Below are 25,573 nucleotides of genomic sequence, written 5' to 3' on the forward strand. Positions count from 1 at the left end.
CCTGATCAATATCCCAGATGGGTGGAAGAGAGAGCACAATGATCCTCTCATTCATTTGGAGGGTCTTGCAGTCAACTCTGCTTCAGAAGGATCAAGTCCACCTTTAAAGATGTAAAGGTGAAATGTTATCATAGTGCTGAGGCTGAAGCTCTTCAGATGAGGTGGAAAACTCTATCTTCCTTCTAATCTGTACATTAAAGATCCCTGATAACTGCTTGTGGACAGTTTTTTTTAGTCATTGATTAATTTTCATTTTTATGGCCAGATTCTCTTTTCTGGACCAATACCTGAAATAAGTTGTGTGATTATGCAATATGTTGCTTTGCATATTTCTTCAAAATAATAGTCAGTATTGCAAAAGAATTTCTTTGAGTGCAACCAGTTTTAAAAGATGAAACTGACAAAGAGGCATACATGACTGAGATAAAATAGATTAGCTGGTAGAGTTGTGTCACAATAACTGATTGTTACAAGGAATTGATTATAGATTTCAGGAAGGGGAAGATGGGACCATACAGGTTGACCATGAGAGGTCAGTAATGAAAGGGTAGAGCAGCTTTGAGTTCCCAGAGGATCTACCCTGGGTCAACACATTGATACACAGTGAAGAAGGCATGTCACAGGCTTTACTTCATCAGGGGTTTATGGAGATTTCCATTTCACCAAAGACTCTTACAAATTTCTAGAGATTTGCAGTGGAAAGCAATCTAACAGGTAACGTCACAGCTAGTTAAGGAGGCTCCAATGCACCAAATCACAGGAGGACGCAGGTGCTTATAGACTCAGCCAGCTCCATTATGCATACATCCTACCATGTTCTCTTCTCACTGCTACATTCAGGGAGGAGGTACAGGAACACAAACACACACATTCATCTTCTTCCACTGGATTCCTGGAGTCCATGACACTTATTATTCCTTTTTTTTTTGCAATATTTAATCAATTACTTTTGTAATTTACTGTAATTTTATGTGTTAACATTATTTTGCTCCTGGAAATGATCAAATTTCATTTCATACAAGTCGATGATAATAAATGGAATTCTGCAAGAGTATAAAAGTCCATGATGGATGTTTTATACAAGCCTTTGAACAGTAGTCAAGATGTGAGATACAGATAATAATAGGAGATAGAAAAGGCATGTAGAAAGGGCAATGTTAGGATTGTCATAGGGATTTCAATATGCAGGTAGATTGGTGCTGGATCTCAAGAGAAGAATTTTGTAGAATACCTACTAGATGTTTTTTTTAGAGCAGCTTGGATTTGAGCCCACCAGGGAAAAGGAGTTTGTGTAATGAAAAGGATTTGATTAGGGAACATAAGATAGATATAAAAGAACCTTTAGACCAGGAGTTCCCAGCTTGGGGTCCACAGACCACTTGTTTAATGGCATTAAAAAAAGGTTACAGGCAATGATCATTACATGATAAAATTCACCCAATAGTTAGAGATGGAGAAGATAAAATCTGATCTATCAGTGTTTCAGTGGAGTGAAGCTAACTATGAGGATTAAAGCATAGATGGCCAACACTGATTAGGAGTGCACACTAGCAAGGATGATGGTAGAGGAGTAATAGCCAGAGTTTCTGGGAGCAATTCAGAAGATGCAGGATCAGTTCATTCTAAAGAAGAAGAAGCCTCCTCTAAATGGAGGATGAGGCAACCATGGCTGATAAGGGAAGTCAAATGTAACACAGGCTAATTAAATCCAAAGTTGTAATGTTAGAAAGCTCCACCTGTGGAGAGATAAAAATGAGGTTTACCAAATTAAAAAAAGAACTTGGAAAAAAAATAGCAATGTGAGAACGAAGTGTGGACAAGCAACAGAAAAGCAGCAAACTATAGAAACTAACTGAAGATATAAACTTTTAAAAGTGAAATCAGTAGTTAGTATCTCTACCCTGCTTACTGGAAATCCTTAGGGTGAAACTCCTGGAAGAGAAACAATATCAATAGAAGATTTTTATTGAAGCTGCAGCTAAACAAGACCAGCTATAATGAGGCAATATTGGCAGAGACTGGAAGTCCAAGATCTCTACTGTATAACCGGGAATTAGTTCTGTTAAGTCATACCAAGGGATTTGGTGAGTTAAACCACTTTTACTGTTCTGAGTGTATAATCTGTGTGTGAAATGTGGTCAGCAGAGTTGAAACTGAGAAATATTTGGAAATGACTATGTGACATTGAGTAATTTTGAAATAGAAAATAGAATGCGTAGGAGAACTTACGGACAGTAACCTACGGTATACAGGTCAGTTTTTTTACTTTAGGTATTGTGTATCGACTTTCCATAGATGACCAACCATTTCATCCAATGAACCAAGAACCAAGATTGCAAGGCACCCAAGATCAAAGAAACAGCGCGGGAACAGAATGCTTACAGATAATTTTACTTCTCATTCAAAGGATCTGAATTTGATTTTCTGAAGGGACTGATTATTTTTGCAAGGACTTTGATAAGTGACTAATGAGATTTACTTTGTGTGTGTATATATGTGTATATATATATATACACTCACATTTTTTAAGGGGAGGACTGAATTTGAATTTATAAATGTTCTAACCTGAAACTGAAATAGAGGTTAACCATAATAGTGTAAAACCTAATAGAATTCAATTAGTTCATAGCGAACTAGGGATAAATAAAGAGGCAATTGTTAGTCTATAAGCCTTTAAATAGGGAATAACACTAGATCTAATTAGTTAAAGAAATTGGAGTAATAAAGGTTATTCTAATGAATCTCACTGAATCCAACTAAACAGGAATTTGGTTTTTGCTTGATATCTGAGATTTGGAACTTTGAATTGTTCTTACTCATGTAAATATTTTGTATATGTTGCTATTATTTTATAAGCAAAACTTACTTCCAGAAATGGTGCTTTCTATTCACTGCCTCCTTTTGATACCCAGAGCTTCTGATGGCCCACTAGCACCTATGTAGCACTACATAATTTGACTTTTCCCATAAAGAGTGCAGTGACTAATCACATGAGATAAGACAAGCACTGCACAGGTGTTACACAAAGTTAGCATAAAAGCAAAACCGAAAGCATAAAATCTTGCAAAAATTGGGGGGAAGCTAGAGGATTGAGAAGCTTTTAAAAACCAAAAGATAAAAACAAATATAAAAGCAATAGAGGAAGAAAAGATACAATGCAAAGATTAGCCAGTCTATTACATTTTTTAAAAAGGATAACAAAAGTCTTTTTTTCAGACAGGCAAGTTTTTTTCAGATATATGTCAGGTAAACAAGAGGGAAGAGATAACATCAGACCTCTGGAAAATGATGCTGGAGAAAGAGTAATGGGTAAAAAATAAGTTATGGTTGATCTCAATAAATTAAGGACTGGAGCTGGAGCTAGATGAACTCTATGTCATTTCGGAGGCTGGGAGGATATACAAGAAGATAGCTACTCATAAGATGCAAAACACAGTTATCTGTGTTAACCTCAGGACAGGGAAAAGGGATAAGCAGCCAGAGTAGAGTAGGCCCATGGGCATCCCCCTCAATATCAGGTATATTGTTTTGGTTACCATTGTGGGTGAAGATCCAGCAGAAGATTTTTCTCTGCAGTCACAGCTGTCAAGTATCTGGCACTAAGACTGGCTCTGTGACTCAGAGGGTAATGAGGGAGAAGAGGAAATTATTGGTGAAGGGGGCTCATTGGTTAGGGGAACAACCAGGAATTTCTGTGTGTGAGAAGAAGATTCCTGGATGGTATGTTGGCTCCCTAGTACCAGGGTCAGGAACATGTTGGATTGAGTCCAAAGGGGAGAGTGAGTAACCTGGGTTCATGTCAATACCAATAGCATGGGTAGGAAGGGTGATGAGGTCCTGCAAAGTGAGTTCAGGGAGTTAGGTGCGAAGTTTTAGTACCTCCAGAGTTATGATCTCAGGATTGCGATCAGTGCCAGGTGCTAGTGTAGCCAGAGATAGGAAGATCAAACAGTTTAACATGTGGCCAAGGAGATGTGAGGGTTCAGATTTTGGGATATTGGGCTCTCTTCCAGGGAAGCAGGGTCCTGTACAGGTGGGATGGTTTGCACCTGCACAGGTGGAGCACATATCCTTGCAGGAAAGTTTGTTAGTGTAGATTCAGGGAAATTTATTTAGAGTTTCAGGGAAATGGGAGGCAGAGTGTTCAGGCAGATAGTCGATGATTATAATTTTCCAGGTATTGACAGGGAATCCCACATTGTAAAAGGAGTAGATGGGATAGAGTTTGCCAAATATGTACAGGAAAGTTCCCTTAATCAATATATGGAGGTCTTGACTACAGAGAGTGTAATGCTGGACCTCCTATTAGGGAACAAGACAAGGCTGGTTACAAAAGGGGTGTGTAGGGGAACGTTTTGGATATAGTGATCACAATTCCATTAGTTTCAAAATAATTATGGAGAAGGATAAGAATAGTTCTTTGGTTAATATTCCAAATAGGAAATAAAGGCCAATTTTGATTAAATCTGAAAGGATCTAGCAAGTGTGGATTGGGATAGTTTTTTAGCAAATGGATGCTTAGTAATTTGGAGGCTTTTAAAAGTGAAATTTTGGGAGTACAGGGTTAGTATGTTCCTGTTAGAATAAAAAAGCAAAGCTAACAGGCTTAAGGAACCTTGGGTTTTGAGAAAAGAAGGAAGTGCATGGCAGGTATAGGCAGCAAGGAATAAATGAGGTGCTTGAGGAGAATAAGAAATACAAAAGAACACTAGGGAGGGAAATTATGAGATCTAAAAGAAGTTTTCTCTGGCAGACAAAGTGAAGGAGAATCCCAAGGGCTTTTGTAGATATCTGAAGAGCAAAAAGATAGTATGAGAGAAAAGAAGCTCTATTTGACTGACCAGCTATGCACAGAGTTGAAAGAGATGGGGGAGATTGGAAATGGGATTTTTACATCTGTATTTACTTGGGAGACTGACACAGAGTCTATAGAACTGAGGCAAAATAATAGTGTGGTCATACCATATCAAAATTGCAAGTGCTTGCTGTTTTGAGGCAAATTAAGGTAGATAAGACCTTATAAGGTAGTTCTCAGACCTTGTGAAAGGCCAGTGCAGAAATTGTGAAGAGCCTGAAAGAGGAATTTAAAATATCCTCAACCATGGGTAAGGTAACAAAGGAGATGAGGATAGTTAATGCCTTCCTACTCTTCATGAAAGAAAATGAGAATAAACCAGGAAATTATAGCCTGATGTCATGAGTGGATAAGTTATAGGAATGGATACCAAGGGACCAGATATGTAAGTATTTGGGTAGACAGGGACTCATTAGGCATAATCAACATGGCTTTGTATTGTTAGGTCATGTCTAACCAAATGTGTAGAGTTTTTTGAGGAAGCTCCCAGGTAAGGCAATGGATGTTGCCTATATGGACTTCAGCAAGGTACCACATGGGAGGCTGGTCAATAAGGTCCAGTCACTCGGCATTCAGTATGATATGGTAAATTGGATTTGACATTTCCTTCACGGAAGATGCCAGAGAGTGGTAGTAGATGGTTGCTTCACTGACTGGAGGCCTGTGACTTGTAGTGTGCCACACAGATTGGTACTGGTTCTGTTGTTGTTTGTCTTCAATATCAACAATGTGCATGATAATGTGATAAGCTGTATCAGTAAATTTGTAAATGATACAGTTTGAGGTGGAGAGTGAGGAAGACTATCAAAGCTTGCAGGGGGATCTGGGCCAGCTGGAAAAATAGGCTGAAAAATTGCAGGTAGAATTTAATGCAGACAAAAATAAGCATCACACTTTGGAAGGACAAACCAGTGAAGAACTTACTCAGTGCTCAGTAGAGATCTTAGGAGTGTAGCAGAACAGAGGAATCTGAGAATACCAATCCATAATTCCTGAGAGTGGCATCACAGGTAGATAGGGTGGTGAAGAAATCTTTTGGCACATTAGCCTTCATAAATCAAAGAACTGAGTACAGGAGTTGAGATGTTACGTTGAACTTGTATAAAGCTTTTGTTAGGCCATGTTTGGAGTATTTTTACCTTCCTACAGGAAAGATATAAATAAGATTTAAAGAGTACAGAAAAAAATTACAAGGATTTTGACAGGACTTGAGGAGCTGAATTATAGGGAAAGTTTGAAAAGATTATGACTTTATTTCCTGGAGCGTAGGAAAATGAGGAGAGATTTAATAGAGATACACAAAATTATGAGGGACAGATAGCATTAATGCAAACAGGCACTTTTCCAATGAATGAGATTAGAACTGGAGGTCATAGGTTTAGGTTAAAGGGTGAAATATTTAGAGGAAACTGACGGGGAATTTTTGGACACACACAGCATTTTGTATGTGTCATGAGGGGGATCTTCTTCACTCAGAGTGTGGAACAAGGTGCCAGTGGAAGTGGTGGATGCATGTTTGATTGCAACATATGCAGGAAATTATAGGCTAGTTAGTCTGACTTCAGTTTTTGGTAAGATATTAGTATTCGGGTACTTGGAGACACATGATAAAATATGTCAAAGTCAGCGTGATTCCATGAATAGGAGATCTTGCCTGACAAATCTGTTGGAATTCATCGAGGAAATATAAGACAGGATAGACAAAAGAGTCAGTAGCTGTTCTTCACTTGGATTTTCAGAAGGCCACTGACAAGGAGCTGCACAAGAACTCAGAAAGGTTAGGATAATGGGCAAAGAAGTGGCAGTATAAGGAAGTGGGCAGTCATGCAGTTTTGTAGATGAAATAAAGGCATAGACTGTTTTCTAAATGGGGAGCAAATTCAGAAATCCAAAGGATTTGAAGGATACAAGAAAATAACAAGGAGATTAAAATGTGAATTAAAAACGCTGACCTGATGAAATACAGCCATTTAAATTTAAATCCTGTTGATAACAGAGAAGTGAGGCAGAAGTTCCACCACTGTACAGTCCAGGATTAGAGTTAGCCAGAGATGTAAGACCACTTGTCAAAATAATTAGGACGCAAAAGGAAAAGGCTTAGAAATGCGATTCTGACCCAATATTGAAAAATCAGCTGTATTAACTAAAATTTTGACTTGGAATTCAATAAAACTGTTCCCCATGCTTGGATAAATTCAAACAATGCACTAAACTACTTTTAAAAAGGCAATTTATTTAGAATAATCTTTTTAAAATTACAGATGCTCTATATGGCAATATAGAATAATAATTTTAACTTCCTTACATTGCATTGGCAAATTGTGTATAACTAAGCTACATCAGCAACATCATTGAATTTTCAAGTGCAACATATTGACATGATATAGTTGGGAAGGTTGAAGAAAGATTAAGGACCAACAACACAGTAAATCTTGTCTCATTCAGTTTTTCTTCAAAAAGGTAAAGTAGTGTTGTTAATTAAAAAAAAGTGACAGTGTTTGTGAAATATTTAATCATGTGTACTTTTTTTTTCATTCACATAGTGTGGCTATCTCAGCAGTTCTTGCACTTATTGATTAACCCTCAATGGTCCTAAACTAAGAGAACAACTAAAAGGCAATCAAATGGTGGATCAGGAGTCATAAGATCATAAGACCATAAAATATAGAAGCAGAATTAAGACATTTGGCCCATCATACCTGCTCCGCCATTTCATCATGGCTGACCCATTTTCCCTCTTTGCCCCAATTTCCTGTCTTCTCACTGTATCACTTCACGTCCTGACTAATCAAGAATCTATCAACCTCTGCCTTAAGTATTCCCATTGACTTGGCATCCACAGCCACCTGTGGTGATGAATTCCACAGATGCACAACTCTTTGGCTAAAGAAATTCCTCCTTATCTGCTTTCTAAATGGACATCCCTCCATTCTGAGGCTTTGTCCTCTGGTCTTAGACTCCCCCACCATAGTAAACATCCTCTCCGTTTCTACTCTGTTGAGGCTTTTCAACATTAGATAGGTTTCAAAGAGGCCATCCTCATTTTTATGAATTACAGCAAGTAGAGGCCCAGAGACATCAAACGCTCCTCATATGATAAGCCTTTCAATCCTGAAATCATTTTTGTGAACTGACTTTGACTGTCCAATGTCAGCACATCGCTTCTGAGATAAGGAGCACAAAACTGCTCACAATACTTCAAGTGAGGCCTCACCAGTCTTTGATAAAGCCTCACCATTACATCCTTGTTGTTATATTTCAGACCACTCAAAATGAATGCTAACATCGCAATTGCCTTCCTCACCAACGATTCAACCTGCAAACTAACCTTTAGGGAATCTGCACAAAGATTCCCAAGTCCTGTTGCACCTCAGGTATTTGAACTTCATCTCTATTTAAAAAATAGTATGTTTTTATTTCTTCTACCAAATTGCATGACCATACATTTTCAGACCTGTATTCCATTTGCCACCTCTTTGTCTATTCTCCTAATAGAACTAAGCCCTTCTGCTTCTTCAAAACTACCTACCCCTTCGCCCATCTTTGTATCATCCACAAACAAGGCCACAAAGCCTTCAATTCCATCATCCAAATCATTGACATAGAATGTAAAAAGAAGCATTCCCAACACAGTCCCCTGTGTAACACCACTAGTCACTGGCAGCCAAACAGAAAATCCTCCCTTTATTCCCACTCTTTGCCTCCTGCTAATCAGACTCTGCTTTATCCATGCTCAAATCTTTCCAATAATACCATTGATACACTATCGGTTACAATGGGAAGCTTGTTATTTCTTCATAGAATTCCAACAGATTTAGAACATAGAACATAGAATAGTACAGCACAATACAGGCCCTTCGGTCGACAATGTTGTGCCAACCCTTAAACCCTGCCTCCCATATAACCTCCCACCTTAAATTCCTCCATATACCTGTCTAGTAGTTTCTTAAACTTCACTAGTGTATCTGCCTCCAAGATTTGTCACACAAGATTTTCCCTTAAGGAAACCATGCTCACTACAGTCTATTTACTCATGTGCCTCCAAGTACCCCGAAACCTTAAAGATCGTTAAAGATCAATTCCAACATATTCCTAACCACTGAGGTCAGACAAATGGGCCTATAGTTTCCTTTATTCATTATCCCTTCCTTCGTGAAGAGTGGAGTGATATCTGCAATTTTCCAGTCCTCCGGAAATGTGCCAGAATCAATTGATTCTTGAAAGATCATTACTAATGCCTCCACGATCTCTTCAGCCACCTCTTGAGAACCCTGCCGTGTATACCATCTGGTCCAAGTGACCTATCCACCTTCAGATCCTTCAATTTCCCAAGAACCTTCTTCCAGGGAATGGCAATTTAACTCACTTCTGTCCCATGACACTCTTGAACTTCCAGCAAACTGCTACTGTCTTCAACAATGCAAAATACTTACAATATTCAGTTTATTGTAAGTACAGGTACTTTGGATCTGTCTTTACTAGGGAAGACACAAACAATCTCCCAGATGTAATAGTGGCCAAAAGAACTAGGGTAAAGGATGAACTGAAGGAAATTTATATTAGGCAAGAAACGGTGTTGGATAGACTGTTGAGTCTAAAGGCTGGTAAGTCCCCAGGACCTGATGGTCTGCATCCCAGGGTACTTAAAGAGGTGGCTCTAGAAATCGTGGACACATTGGTAATCATTTTCCAATGTTCTATAGATTCAGGAACAGTTCCTGCTGATTGGAGGGTGGCTAATGTTGTCCCACTTTTCAAGAAAGGAGGGAGAGAGAAAACAAGGAATTATAGACCGGTTAACCTGACGTCAGTGGTGGGAAAGATGCTGGAGTCAATTATAAAAGAGGAAATTATGACACATTTGGATAGCAGTAGAAGGATCAGTCCGAGTCAGCATGGATTCATGAAGGGAAAATCATGCTTGACTAATCTTCTGGAGTTTTTTTGAGGATGTAACTATGAAAATTGACAAGGGAGAGCCAGTGGATGTAGTGTACCTGGACTTCCAGAAAGCTTTTGATAAAGTCCCACATAGGAGATTAGTGGAAAAATTAGGGCACATGGTATTGGGGGCAGAGTACTGACATGGATTGAAAAAATGGCTGGCTGACAGGAAACAAAGAGTAGTGATTAATGGGTCCCTTTCGGAATGGCAGGCTGTGACCAGTGGGGTACCGCAAGGTTTGGTGCTGGGACCGCAGTTGTTTACAATATACATTACTGATTTAGATGAAGGGATTAAAAGTAACATCAGCAAATTTGCTGATGACACAAAGCTGGGTGGCAGTCTGAAATGTCAGGAGGATGTTATGAGAATGCAGGGTGACTTGGACAGGTTGGGTGAGTGGGCAAATGTATGGCAGATGCAGTTTAATGTGGATAAATGTGAGGTTATCCACTTTGGTGGCAAGAACAGGAAAGCAGATTACTATCTAAATGGAGTCAAGTTAGGAAAAGGGGAAGTACAACGAGATCTAGGTGTTCTTGTACATCAGTCAATGAAAGCAAGCATGCAGGTACAGCAGGCAGTGAAGAAAGCTAATGGCATGCTGGCCTTTATAACAAGACGAATTGAGTATAGGAGTAAAGAGGTCCTCTTTGAGGTACAGTTGTACAGGGCCCTGGTGAGACCCCACCTGGAGTATTGTGTGCAGTTTTGGTCTCCAAATTTGAGGAAAGACATTCTTGCTATTGAGGGAGTGCAGCGTAGGTTCACAAGGTGAATTCCCGGAATGGCGGGACTGTCATATGTTGAAAGATTGGAGTGACTGGGCTTGTATACACTGGAATTTAGAAGGATGAGAGGAGATCTGATTGAAACATATAAGATTATTAAGGGATTGGACACGCTGGAGGCAGGAAGCATGTTCCCGCTGATGGGTGAGTCCAGAACTAGAGGCCACAGTTTAAGAATAAGGGGTAGGCCATTTAGAACAGAGATGCGGAAAAACTTTTTCACTCAGAGAGTGGTGGATATGTGGAATGCTCTGCCCAGAAGGCAGTGGAGGCCAAGTCTCTGGATGCATTCAAGAGAGAGTTAGATAGAGCTCTTATAGATAGCGGGGTCAAGGGATATGGGGAGAGTGCAGGAATGGGGTACTGATGTATGATCAGCCATGATCACAGTGAATGGTGGTGCTGGGTAGAAGGGCCGAATGGCCTACTCCTGCACCTACTGTCTATTGTCTATTATCTTCCATTTCTTTGTTCTCAATTACTACCTCTGCAGCATTTTTCCAGTTGTCCGATATCTACTCTCACCTCCCTTTTACTCTTTATATAACTGAAAAACTTTTAGTATCCTACTTTGTATTATTGGCTAGTTTGCCCTCGTATTTCATCTTTTTTAGTTGCCTTTTGTTGGATTTTAAAAGCTTCCCAATCATTCAACTTCCCACTCACTTTTGCTGCCGTATATGCCCTTTCCTTGGCTTTTATGCAGTCCTTAACTTCATTTATCAGCCACGGTTGCCTAACCCTACCATTTGAGAACTCCTTCTTCTGTGGGACGTACAGTATCTATCCTGCGTGTTATGAACTAATTCCAGTAACTTCAGCCATCTCTGCTCTGCCATCATCCTCACCAGTATCCTCCTCCAATCCACCTGGGCAAGCTCCTCACTCATGCCTCTGTAATTCCTTTTATTCCATTGCGATACTGATAAATGTGACCTGTGCTTCTCACTCTCAAACTGCATGTGAATTCCGTCATATTATGATCACTGACTCCTAAGGGTTCCTTTACATTTAGATCCCTAATAAGATCTGGGTTATTACACAACACTCAATCTATAACAGCCTTTCCTTGAGTAGGTTCAAGCACAAGTTGCTCCAAAAAGCCATCTCACAGGCATTCAACAAATTCCCTCTCCTGCGATCTGACACCAACCTGATTTTCCAAATCCCATTGCGAGCGAGCGAGAGATGAGCAGCTGCAACAGGCAAACCTTCTGTTGTCTTCTTGTTCCGTTGTACTGATGTGGTCATTCGGTTATGACCCCTCCGTTCTCGGCTAGACCGTTCTTCCGTGGTGGGCTCTTCACTCTGGCATGAGTGGACACACACACAAGCCTCCATCAGCCCTGCCGTCACACTGTGAGCTTTGTGACCGATCTCCTGGTTCGGTCCTCTAAGCCCCCACCTTCCTGTGGGTGCACAACACTCTTGCAGTGTCTTGTGGCATGTCTGAGGGTGTCTCCCCAGATCCGTCTTTTATCCTCACTGACGGGGTATCAGCCATCCATTAACTCAATGTGTCCATGTCCATCAAACTAGTCCACTCCCTGCTGTCTCAGCAAGAATGTAAATGAGCAAAGAAGTGTCCTTGTAGCAAAAAGTAAACAATCAGTGAAGAAGCCATAATACATAAATCAGTCGCCTCTCTCTCTCTCTCTCTCTCTCTTATCTGTAGCAGATGCCTCTACCTCTGTTCTTCATCTCTCTCTCTCTCTCATTAGCAGCATAGTTCCCGGGGGGGGGGGGGGGGTGGTGGGAGGCCAGCTCTGGACCCCATTTCCATCCGGTTTGTTCAGCACACATAACACACCAATCCCAACCTTACTATAAAACCCGCTGATAAAGGGGGAGCTGTTGTAGTCTGGCGTACTGACCTCTACCTGGCCGAGGCACAGTGACAACTCTCTGATACGTCCTCTTATTTACCCCTTGATCATGACCCCACTAAGGAGCACCAGGCCACTGTCTCCTATACCATCACCAACCTTATCAGCTCTGGGGATCTCCCATCCACTGCCACCAACCTCATAGTTCCCACACCCCGCACTTCCCGTTTCTACCTCCTACCCAAGATCCACAAACCTGCTTGTCCAGGTAGACCTATTGTCTCAGCTTGCTCCTGCCCCACCAAACTCATTTCTGCATACCTTGACACTGTTTTATCCCCCCTTGTTCAATTCCTTCCCACCTATGTTCGTGACACTTCTCATGCTTTGAATTTTTTCAATGATTTTAATTTCCCTGACCCCCACCGCCTTATTTTCACCATGGACGTCCAGTCCCTATATACCTCCATCCCCCACCAGGAAGGTCTCAAAGCTCTCTGCTTCATTTTGGATTCCAGACCTAACCAATTCCCTTCTACCACCACTCTCCTCCGTCTAGCAGAATTAGTTCTTATTCTCAATAATTTCTCCTTTGGCTCCTCCCACTTCCTCCAAACTAAAGGTGTAGCCATGGGCACCCGTATGGGTCCTAGCTATGCCTGCCTTTTTGTTGGCTTTGCGGAACAGTCCATGTTCCAAGTCTATACCGGTATCCGTCCCCCACTTTTCTTTCGCTACAACGATGACTGCATTGGTGCTGCCTCCTGCACGCATGCTGAGCTCGTTGACTTCATTAACTTTGCCTCCAACTTTCACCCTGCCCTCAAATTTACCTGGTCTATTTCTGACACCTCCTTCCCCTTTCTTGATCTTTCTGTCTCCATCTCTGGAGACGGTCTATCTACTGATATCTACTATAAGCCTACAGACTCTCACAGCTACCTGGACTATTTCTTTTCCCACCCTGTCTCTTGTAAAAATGCTATCCCCTTCTCACAATTCCTCCGTCTCCGCCGCATCTGCTCTCAGGATGAGGCTTTTCATTCCAGGATGAAGGAGATGTCTTCCTTTTTTAAACAAAGGGGCTTCCCGTCTTCCACCATCAACTCTGCTCTCAAACACATCTCTCCCATTTCCTGCACAGCTACCCTCACCACATCCGCCCACCACCCGACTCGGGAGAGGGTTCCCCTTGTCCTCACCTACCACCCCACCAGCATCCGGATCCAACGTATAATTCTCCGTAAATTCCGCCACCTCCAACAGGATCCTACTACCAAGCACATCTTTCCCTCCCACCCTTTCTGCTTTCTGCAGGGATCGCTCCCTATGCGACTCCCTTGTCCACACGTCCCCCCCCCCCCCCCCATCCCTTCCCACCAATCTCCATCCTGGCACTTATCCTTGCAAGTGGAACAAGTGCTACACCTGCCCTTACACTTCCTCCCTCACCACCATTCAGGGCCCCAGACAGTCCTTCCAGGTGAGGCGACACTTCACCTGTGAGTTGGCTAGTGTGGTATACTGCGTCCAGTGCTCCCGGTGTGGCCTTTTATATATTGGTGAGACCCGACACAGACTGGGAAACCGTTTCGTTGAACACCTGCGCTCGGTCTGCCAGAGAAAGCATGATCTCCCAGTGGCCACACATTTTAATTCCACGTCCCATTCCCATCTTGATATGTCTATCCATGGCCTCCTCTACTGTCAAGATGAAGCCACACTCAGGTTGAAGGAACAACATCTTATATACCGGCTGGGTAGCCTCCAACCTGATGGCATGTACATTGACCTCTTACTTCCGTTAATGCCCCTCCTCTTCTTACCCCATCCCTGATATATTTAGGTTTTTTTTCTCTCTCTGCCCATCACTCTGCCTGTTCTCCATTTCCCTTTGGTGCTCCCCTCCCCCTTTCTTTCTCCCTAGGCCTCCCGTCCCATGATCCTTTCCCTTCTCTAGCTCTGTATCCCTTTTGCCAATCACCTGTCTGGCTCTCAGTTTCACCCCACCCCTTCCAGTCTTCTCCTATCATTTCACATTTTCCCCTCCCCCTCCTATTTTCAAATCTCTTACTATCTTCCCTTTCAGTTAGTCCTGACGAAGGGTCTCGGCCCGAAACGTCAACAGCGCTCCTCTCTATAGATGCTGCCTGGCCTGCTGCGTTCCACCAGCATTTTGTGTGTGTTGCTTGAATTTCCAGCATCTGCAGATTTCCTCGTGTTTCCCTGACCCTAAGTCACCTCTTTCTAAAATAAGTAATTCCATCTCTTACCAAGAGACCTATACCACTGCCTATGCCTTCCTGCCTGTCCTTTTAATACAAAGTATATCCTTTGATCTTATGCTCCTAACTATGGCCTTCTTTCAACTACAACTCAATGATGCCCACAAGGTCATACCAGCAATTACTTATTGTGCCATGAGTTTGTCCACCTTATTCCAAATGCTACGTGCATTTAAATACAACATCTTAAGTCCAGCATTCTTAGCCATTCTGAATTTTGCCTCTGTGGTTATTGGCTAACTTACCTTTATATTCCATCTTTTCCTTCTTTGTGATTTTTTTTAGTTACCTTCTTTTGGTTTTTAAAAGCTTCCCAATCTAGAAAAGTTGATCCCTTTGAGGACTCAACCAAGAACTGCACTAAATAGCCATCTCGTAGACTTTCCAAAAACTCCCCATCTTGGGATCCAGCACCAACCTAATTTTTTCAATCTACCTGAATATTGAAATTCCCCATGACTATCATAACATTGACCTTTTGGTATATAACTTCTATCTCCCGTTGTAATTTGTAGACCACATCTTTACTTTTCTTTGGGAGTCTGTATCTAACTCCCATCAAGGTCTTTTCACCCTTGCAGTTTCTTAGCTCGTCCTGCAATGATTCTTCATCTTCTAATCCTATGTCACTTCTTTCTAATGATTTGATTTCATTTTTACCAACACAGTCACCGTGCCTACCAACCCCTCTGCCTACCAGCCTGTTGTTTCGATACAATATATATTCTTGGACATTAAACGCACTGCATTAATCTTCTTTTAGTTATGATTCAGTGATGCCTATAACATCATACATTCAAATCTGTAGCTGTTCTACAAGTTCATCTACCCTATTCCATATACAGCATGCATTCTAATATAACTCCTTCAATCTTGTATTCACCCTTTATGAATTAGTCTATCTTTTACAATGCAATTCATCCCATTGACTGAAATTTTGTCCTATCATCAGCTTCTCCTTGCTACAAGTGTCATTACACACTGCCTTTGTTTGTAAACCAACTATCCCATCCTCAGCACTGTCACTTTCCCACCCCCTACCAAATTAGATTAAACCCTCCTATGGACCATTATTCTGAAACCCAGTCCCCTGCACCAGCCCCTCAGCCGCATATTTATCTGCTAAATCATGCTATTTTGCTCACACTAGTGAGTGCCACAGGCAACAATCCAGAGATTATGACTCTGGGCGTCCTATATTTTAGCTTTCTACTTAGCTTCTTAAAATCTCTCTTAAGGACCTCCTGACCTTAACTACATAGATCATTGGTGCCAATACATACAGCTCTGACAGCTCACTCTCACCCTTCAGAATGTCATGGGCCCGATCCAAGACATCCCTGAACCTGCAACTGGGGAGGCAGCATATTATCCGAGTGCTCTATCGCATCCACAGAAACTAGTCTCTGTTCCTCTGACTCTGGAATCTCCTCTCACCACTGCAGTCATTTCACCTTAAGCATGGTCTGGCCAAGAATCAATACAGTTTTCATACAGCTTCCCTACTTTTCAATTTCTTCCCTCAAAAAATAAACACTATTTGTGTGGTTGTATGGGTGCTTTTATGGCCTTGTTAATCTGTGGCATAACTTTTAGTGATTGATGTATTTTTAAAGAAATGTCTTTGTTCCAGTTTAGACAAGCACCAGCCAAATAATAGGTTTCCCTTATTCTTCTGACAAATGCATAACCCTGCATTTATCTGGGCTGAATTTCATTACTGTTTGCTTTCCCAAGTCTGCAATGGTTTTAATATCTTCTGAACTTTATTGCAGACCTTTTAGTATTGGCTATTCCACAAAATTTAATTAAAAGTTCAAAGTAGTATTTATTATCAGAGTACATACACATCACCACATACAACCCTGAGATTCTTTTTCTGTGAGCATAAAAAGTAAAACATAGAGAACAGTAACTGTAAACACGATCAATGGACAACAAACTTTGCAAATTGAAATTATAAATAAATAGCAATAAATAACGAGTATAAATTAACAAGATAAGGAGTCCTTAAAGTGAGACCATCAGTTTTGGGAACACCAGAAGTAGAATGAGTATACAGTCGGCCCTCCTTATCCGCGGATTCCGCATGCGCGGATTCAACCAACCGCGGATCAAGAAAACCCAGAAGTTCTCTCTCCAGCACTCGTTGTTTGAGCATGTACAGACTATTTTTTCTTGTCATTATTCCCTAAACAATGCAGTATGACAACTATTTACATAGCACTTACATTGTATTAGGTACTATAAGTAATCTAGAGATGATTTAGAAGTACAGGCAGTCCTCAGGTTATGAACGAGTACCGTTCCTGAGTCCGTCTTTAAGTTGGATTTGAAGTTGGAACAGATACATCCGGTATTATTTAGCGTCAGTTAGTCAAACGTTTGTCTTTGTAAATTGTATATATTTCACCTTTCTATTCAAATAAAGCACTTAAGAAATACATGTATTTTAGTAATTAAACCACTCTGTTGCTTAGTAATAATTGTAGCTTTCATCGGGGCAGGGCCTTTCACATGCTCCATTAAAATTGTTCCAAATGTTGACCGACTGTAACCTAACGCTTTTCCAATTACCAATAGCAATTCACCTCTTTCCGATTGCTTTATTACTTGTACTTAATTTTTAATCATGATCGTGATTATTTTCGTGAACAGAAACACTGCAGATTCAGAGCTGTACCGCTGGGTCCTAATGTCTACCACACTTAGATGGGTTAAATAAGGTCCGGGGTTCTGCTGGGTCCTAAAGACCACCAAACTGAGACAGGTTAAATAAGGGACTTAAGCATCCACGATTTTTGGTATCTGCAGGGGGTCCCGGAACCAATCGCCCATGGATAAGGAGGGCCAACCGTAGTTAGCCCCTTTTGTTCAAGAGCCTGATGGTTGAGGGGTAGTAACTTTTCTTGAAACTAGTGATGTGAGTCCTGAGGCACTTGTACCATCTACCTGATGGCAGCAGAGAGAAAGGAGCATGGCCTGGGTGGTGAGGATTTTTGATGATACTGTTTTTCTACTGCAACATTTTATGTAGATGTGCTCGATGGTTGGGTGGGTTTTACTCATCATGTACTGAACTGAATCCACTACCTTTTGTAGGATTTTCTGTTCACAGGCATTGGCGTCACCATTCCAGGCTGTAATGCAGCAAGTTAGCACACTTTCCACCAAACATCTGTGGGGGTTTGCCAAGGTTTTTGATGACACACAGACTGTCCACAGACTCCTGAGGAAGTAGAAGTGCTGTCACGCTTTCTTCGCAATTAGATTTATATGATGAGTCCAGACAAGGTCCTTTGAGATAGTGACACCCAGGAATTTAAAGTTACTGGCCCTCTCCACCTCTGATCCTCCAATGATTTCTGGCTCATGGACTCTGGGTTCCCTCTCCTGAAGTCTACAATCAGTTCCTTAGTCTTAGTGAAATTGAGTGAGAGATTTTAAGTTAATCAACTAATGAAGAAATTCAGATGTGATGGTCAATATTAGTGATCTCAACACATGCCAAAAAAGGAACACTGTCTACCATCTTCCATTGTGAACAGCCGACCATTACTCCCATCCACCCATTTTCATCTCTCTGGGAGAAACAAGAGGCTACAGATGCTGGAGTCTGGAGCGACAAACTATCTGCTGGAGGAACTCAGAAGGTCAAGCAGCATCTGCAGAAGGAATAAAATGTTGACATTTGGCTCAAACCCTTAAGTCAGAATGCAAGATTTTGACTTGTGATGTTGGCAACCTATTTCCATTTCAAAGATGCTCCTCAACCTGTCGAGTTCCTCCAGCAGATGGTTTGCTGCTTGAGACTTGAGAGACAGTTTTTCATCAAAATCAAGCACAGTAGCATGAAGATTAATGCTATTGCTGCTGCTGAACCTCACTACTAATGTACAGAATTTCAGGATTATTCCTCCAGGAAAATATATATGTCTGAAATTATATTCGGGGGAGACAAAAGTGTATTCTCATAGATGCTGAAATCAGAAGCAACAACCAGATACTGAAGAAATTCAAATAGGATATCCGGGGGGGGGGGGGGGGGTGGAGGAGGGAAGGAATTGCTGAAGTTCCAGGTCAAAACTGTCCAATCAGCACTAGGGAATTTATGGAAATATATAGGCAACTATATTTAAAGAAAATTCTTCAAACTTTGGGTCAAACAGAATGCATGCTCTGTCAAAATAATCTAATGCAGTAGCAAAATGGGGCAGGAAATGTGGAGCAGAGCAGTGGAGATGATATAATAGTGAGAAATCACTTTAATAATAAATTGGAAAATAACAAGCCATGAGGAGCCATGAATCATGAGAGCACAGGTACTAAACACCACAGACAACAAGGCAATTGAAAGCTAGGAGTAACTGGTGGAGGCTAACTGGTTCAATGAGTGAACAAGGATGGGTTTAAGTAGGCTGCAGGTGATGTTTGAAATGAATGGCAAGTTATTCATTTCTATTAACAAGCTATTGGCTGGCTGGAGAATGGGAGATGACTGGAGCTGACAGCACCCCCCCCCCCCCCGCCCCCATGGTCATTACCTGATGGCCCAGGAAGATCTGGATGGGTCTAGTGGAATGCCTTGATGAGTGATAGATCCAAGATGAAAATGGAAGGCACCTAAGCCCTTTACTTCCCAATCAGCCAGGTATTGATCACCCCATCTATGATGACATGAATCAATCAACCAATAAACCATGTACACTGGACCACCTTCCACCATTCAAGGTTCTGGAGGTGCAGGGTCAGGTATGTTGAGTGATTAATGGACAACAGGCTTCAGGCAGGTGTGATCCTGAGGGGTGGTGGCAAGTGAAGACAGGAAAAGACTGGATTGATGCAATGGATGATCTTGAAGGCACCAATAAAACTTGATTAGAGCTTGCAGGAGTCAGTACACAAGAGCAGATCTCGGGTGGACCACCAAACATGGCCCTTAGGCCAGGTTAGTCTAGCTGGATGCTGCCAGTGGTTTGGCTGGCAACAGTAGGTGTGATTAGCAGCTAAAATGGTCCTCTGTGCTCCCTTCCAAGCATTCCAGCAGTGGTACAAACAGGGTCCTGGCAGACAGGACCTCAGCAGACAGGACCTCAACTGTTGGTTCCTCCATAGGGAAGAACAGCATTTGATAGCCATGAAGCACTTGAAAGGTGATAGAGCTGTGGTAGAAGAGGTGTGGAGACTGTGGGACCATTCAGCCTAGAGAAGATACAGTATTTCTTCAATGTGGAAGGGTTGCAATTGGCAGAGCATTGCAGAAACTTCTCCACTTACTGATTGGCTTTTATTACGGATAATAGCCAGAGAACAAACTCACTGAGCTGTGGAGGAGGAAGCAGAAGGCTCCCTAGAAGCAGGAGACAAATTGTGTGCCACAGTCCAACACAGACTCCTGAGGGTAACTGCGAAGGAGAAATGCATGTTGGAAACTAGCTCCGCTGTCTCAGCAGCTGATGGTGGTTTGATATGCGCAATGAAGTGGGGCACCTTAGAGAGCTGGACTAGCTCTGTCATGATCACTGTGGCCCCATTAGAAGGTGGCAAACACATGATGAAATCCATGCTGATTTGGGACAATGGGCATCGAGGGACCAGTAGGGTCCACAGGAGCCCAGAGGGCCATGGGTTGGAGGAGTTGGACTGGGCACATTGGGAGGAGGCAGCAATGAACTGACGTACATATGTGATTGTGGTGGGCCTCCAGAACAGGCATTGCAGAAAATCTGGGGTCTGTTGTGCATCTGGATGGCCAGAGAGGAAAAAGGAGTGAGCCCACTAGACAGCCGCAGAGTGCACAAAACTGGCATGTACAGTAGATGCAGTTGTCAGGTGTGTCAGTCGGAGTAGGTTCATGGTATAGAGTCTGGCAGATCTAGTTTTCCAGGCCCCAGATGATCAGGATGAGGATCTGTGAGGATGGAATGGTGGGAAGATGGCTGACCTCCATTTCAGATGGGTTGAACTGTTATGACAGAGCATCCGCCTTCGTGTTTTTAGAGCCAGGTTGGTAGGAGATGGTGAAGCTGAATTGCTAGAAGAAGAGGTCTCAGAAAGACTGGTGTGTGTCGAGATGGCAGGTCTGTTGTATGGATATATAGAACATAGAAGCACATTACAGGCCCTTCAGCCCTCAAACCCTGCCTCCCATATAACCCCCCACCTTAAATTCCTCCACATACCTGTCTTGTAGTCTCTTAAACTTCACTAGTGTATCTGCTTCCACCACTGACTCAGGCAATGCATTCCATGCACCAGCACTCTCTGAGTGAAAAACCTTCCTCTAATATCCCCCCTGAACTTCCCTCCCCTTACCTTAAAGCCATATCCTCTTCTACTGAGCAGTGGTGCCCAGGGGAAGAGGCACTAGCTGTCCACTCTGTCTATTCCTCTTATGTTGTGTGGAAAGTGGCCAGTGAGTAGGTGGGCCAGTGAAGGAGTGGAGATTTGAGGCTTTGACTCAAGAGGCTTGGACGAGAAGAGGCAGAGGACAAGTTTGTTCCCAGTTAGTTTTTACAATGCCTCCTGAGATGATGATTGCCTCTCCTGTGAGATGTGGCAGTCTTGGGGGAACTCCCCTCTCCTGCAGAGTCACATCTGCCAGAAGTGCTTGTGGCTGGGCGATCTGGAAGACCGTGTGAGGAATCTGGAGCAGCAGCTGGATGACCTTCGACTCATAAGGGAGAATGAGGCAATCACAGATGAGAGCTACAGGGAGGTAGTCATACCTAGGCTGCTGGAAGCAAGTCGTTGGGTGACAGTCAGAGGGGAGAAAGCTAAGGTGAGTAGACAGGTAGTGCGGAGCACCCCTGTAGCCATTCCCCTGAATAATAAGTTTACCGTCCTGGATGCTGTTGGTGAGGACAGCCGACCAGGTGTGAGCCACGGTGACAGGGCCACTGACACTGAGTCTGACCCTGTGGTGCAGAAGGATGAGACGGAGAAGAGGAGAGCTGTCGTCATTGGAGACTCTATAGTCAGGGGAGCAGACAGGAGATTTTGTGGATGTGAGAATGACACCCACATGGTTTGTTGCCTCCTGGGTGCGAGGGTCTGGGATGTCTCTGACTGGGTGCATGACATCCTGGTATGAGAAGAAAAGCAACCAGAAGTTGTGATACATGTTGGGACCAACAACATAGGCAGGAAGAGGGATGAGGTCCTCAAGTGTAAGTATCGGGAACTAGGCAGAAGGCTGAAGAACAGGACCTCAAGGGTGGCATTCTCAGGATTGCTGCCAGTGCTACGTGATAGTGATGGTAAGAATTGGAGGAGATGGCAGTTGAATGCGTGGCTGAGCAGTTGGTGCAGGTATAAAGGTATAAAGGGTATAAAGGTAGTAAGGTAGAAGCGCTAAAGTGTGTGTACTTCAATGCAAGAAGCATCAGGAACAAAGGTGATGAACTGAGAGCTTGGATACATACATGGAATTATGATGTAGTGGCCATTACAGAGACTTGGCTGGCACCAGGGCAGGAATGGATTCTCAATATTCCTGGATTTCAATGCTTTAAAAGAGATAGAGAGGGGGGAAAGAGGGGAGTAGGGGTGGCATTACTGGTCAGGGATACTATTACAGCTACAGAAAGAGTGGGTAATGTAGCAGGATCCTCTTTTGAGTCAGTATGGGTGGAAGTCAGGAACAGGAAGGGAGCAGTTACTCTACTGGGGGTATTCTACAGGCCCCCTGGTAGCAGCAGAGATACCGAGGAGCAGATTGGGAGGCAGATTCTGGAAAGGTGCAAAAATAACAGGGTTGTTATCATGGGTGACTTGAACTTCCCTAATATTGATTGGCACTTGATTAGTTCCAAGGGTTTAGATGGGGCAGAGTTTGTTAAGTGTGTCCAGGATGGGTTCCTGTCACAGTATGTTGCCAGGCTGACTAGGGAGAATGCCATACTAGATCTAGTATTAGGTAACAAACCGGGTCAAGTCACAGATCTGTCAGTGGGTGAGCATCTGGGGGGCAGTGATCACCTCTCCCTGGCCTTTAGCATTATCACAGAAAAGGGTAGAATCAGAGACGACAGAAAAAATTTTAATTGGGGAAGGGCAAATAATGCTATAAGGCTAGAACTTGCAGGTGTGAATTGGGATGATGTTTTTGCAGGGAAATGTACTATGGACATGTGGTTGATGTTTAAGGATCTCTTGCAGGATGTTAGGGATAAATTTGTCCTGGTGAGGAAGATAAAGAATGGTAGGGTGAAGGAACCATGGGTGACGAGTGAGGTGGAAAATCTAGTCAGGTGGAAGAAGGGAGCATACATGAGGTTTAGGAAGCAAGGATCAGATGGGTCTATTGAGGAATATAGGGTAGTAAGAAAGGAGCTTAAGAAGGGGCTGAGGAGAGCAAGAAGGGGGCATGAGAAGGCCTTGGTGAGTAGGGTAAAGGAAAACCCCAAGGCATTCTTCAATTATGTGAAGAACAAAAGGATGACAGGAGTGAAGGTAGGACCGATTAGAGATAAAAGTGGGAAGATGTGCCTGGAGGCTGTGGAAGTGAGTAGAAATGAATATTTCTCTTTGGTATTCACCACTGAGAGGGAACTTGATGATGGTGAGGACAATATGAGTGAGGTTGATGTTCTGGAGCATGTTGATATTAAGGGAGAGGAGGTGCTGGAGTTGTTAAAGTACATTAGGATGGATAAGTCCCCGGGGCCTGACGGAATATTCCCCAGGCTGCTCCACGAGGCAAGGCAAGAGATTGCTGAGCCTCTGGCTAGTGCTCCACAAACGTCTCTGCTAACCCGGCAGTTAATTCCAGACCCTTGCCATTAGCTGTGTTCCTTCATATTCCAAGTGTTTACTGTCAGTTTCTGTCATAACAAGTATTTGTTTTATTGGAATACTTTGAATTGAGGCTTTATATTTGGGTAATTTCAGCTGTCAAGTTTAGAACATAGAATGTAAAACAGAACAGTGCAGCAGATTATGGACCCTTCAGCCTATGAGGTTGTGCTGACCTCTATGAACTTATTCCATAATCACTCGATCCCTTCCCTCCTTCCTACACAGGCACTAACCCTCAATTTTTCTTTCATCCATTTCCCTATCCAAGTGTCTCCAAAGTATTCCTATTTTATCAGCATCTACCACATCCCCAGTGTTCCAGGCAACAAGCACTCTCTGTGTAAAAATCATCTTCCCTAAACTTGCCTCCGCTCAGCTTAACAGATGTCTTCTACTATTGGCACTTGTCACTATGAGAAAAATTAGCAGACTGTCAGCTCTAACTATGCCTCTCGTCATTTTATACACCTCTATCAAATTGCTTTCACTGCATTCGTATGATGAGGGGACCAGCACAAAACACAATAATCCTTGTGGACCAACTGGAGCTTGAAGAAGTCTCTGAATAAATACCACCAACATATCATCTGTGTAACCAGAGGAGCCAACACACTTGTAGAATCATGAATACTTGCTGTGCCATCCCGCACCTACACTTTGGAAAGTCCGGTCATCTGGCTGTACTTCTACCCCCAGCGTATATGTAAAGACTAAAGACCACTGCATCAATGGTGAGGACCAAGAAAGTATGGTCAAGGGATGTGGAGGAGTATATGCAGGACAGCTTTCAGTCAGTGATCTGGACAATATTCAAGGATTTATCTTTGAATCAGAATGGATACACCACAGTTGTCACCAACTTTATCAAGACCCGTATGGATGAGTGTATGCCTTTGAGAACGTACTGGACATATCTAAGCCAAAACTGTGGATTAACGAGGAGACTTGTAATTTGCTGAGGGTTAGATCTGTGGCATTCAAGACAGGTGATCCAGAACTATACAAGAAGTCCAGGTATGAGCTAAAGAGCAAAACAATATTCTGTTTGAAGTTAGAAATAAAATCAGATGCATGTCAGAACAAGTAGGGTTTGCAGGCCATTACTTCCTATGAAAAGAAACATCATCATGAATGACTGTGATTCTTCATTCCCAAATGAACTCAATGCCTTTATGTTCAAAGTAAATTTATATTGAAGTATATACATATTGCCATATACAACCCTGAGATTTGTTTTCTTGTGAAAATAAATCCAAGAAATATAATCAAATCAATAAAAGACCACACCCAACAGGATGGACAATTAATGAATATGCAAAAGACAACAAACCATGCTAATACAAAAAAGGGGAAATAAATAAATAAATAAATAAATAAATAAATTGATTGATTGATTAATTAATTAATATCAAGAACATGGATGAAGAGTCCTTGAAAGTGAGTCTGTAGGTTGTGAAAACAGTTCAGTGATGGTGAGAGTGAAGTTATCCCCATTGGTTCAAGAGCCTGATGGTTGAAGAATAATAACTGTTCCTGAACCTGGTATTGGGGGTCCTCATGCTCCTATACCACCTTCCTCATGGTAGCAGTGAGAAGAAAGCATGGTCTGGGTGATGGGCGTCCTTGCTAATTGATGCTGCTTTCCTGTGACAGTGCTCTACGTAGATGTGCTCAATGGTGAGGAGGGCTTTATCCTGATGGACTGAGCAGTAGTCACTACTCTTTGTAGGATTTGCCATTCAAAGGCATTGGTGTTCCCATATCAGCCCATAGACACATCTATGGAAGTCTGTCAAAGTTTTAATTATCATGCCAAATTTTTTCAAATTACTAATGTATAGAGGCACTTTCACGCTTTCTTCATAATTGCATGCTTTGAAAGGAAGAATAAAACTACATCAGTGTGAATTCCTGCAGCATCTGTTAACCCTGTGATCTCTGTCTCAGAGTACAATGTCAGAACATATTTCAAAAGAGTGTGAACCCTTGCAAAGCATCAGGCCTTAATGATATATTTAATAGGGCTCTGAAAATGTATGCCAACCAGCTGGTGGGAGAGTCCAAGGACATCC

The sequence above is a fragment of the Hemitrygon akajei genome, chromosome 4 (genome assembly GCF_048418815.1).
Source record: "Hemitrygon akajei chromosome 4, sHemAka1.3, whole genome shotgun sequence".
In the NCBI taxonomy this organism is placed as follows: domain Eukaryota; kingdom Metazoa; phylum Chordata; class Chondrichthyes; order Myliobatiformes; family Dasyatidae; genus Hemitrygon; species Hemitrygon akajei.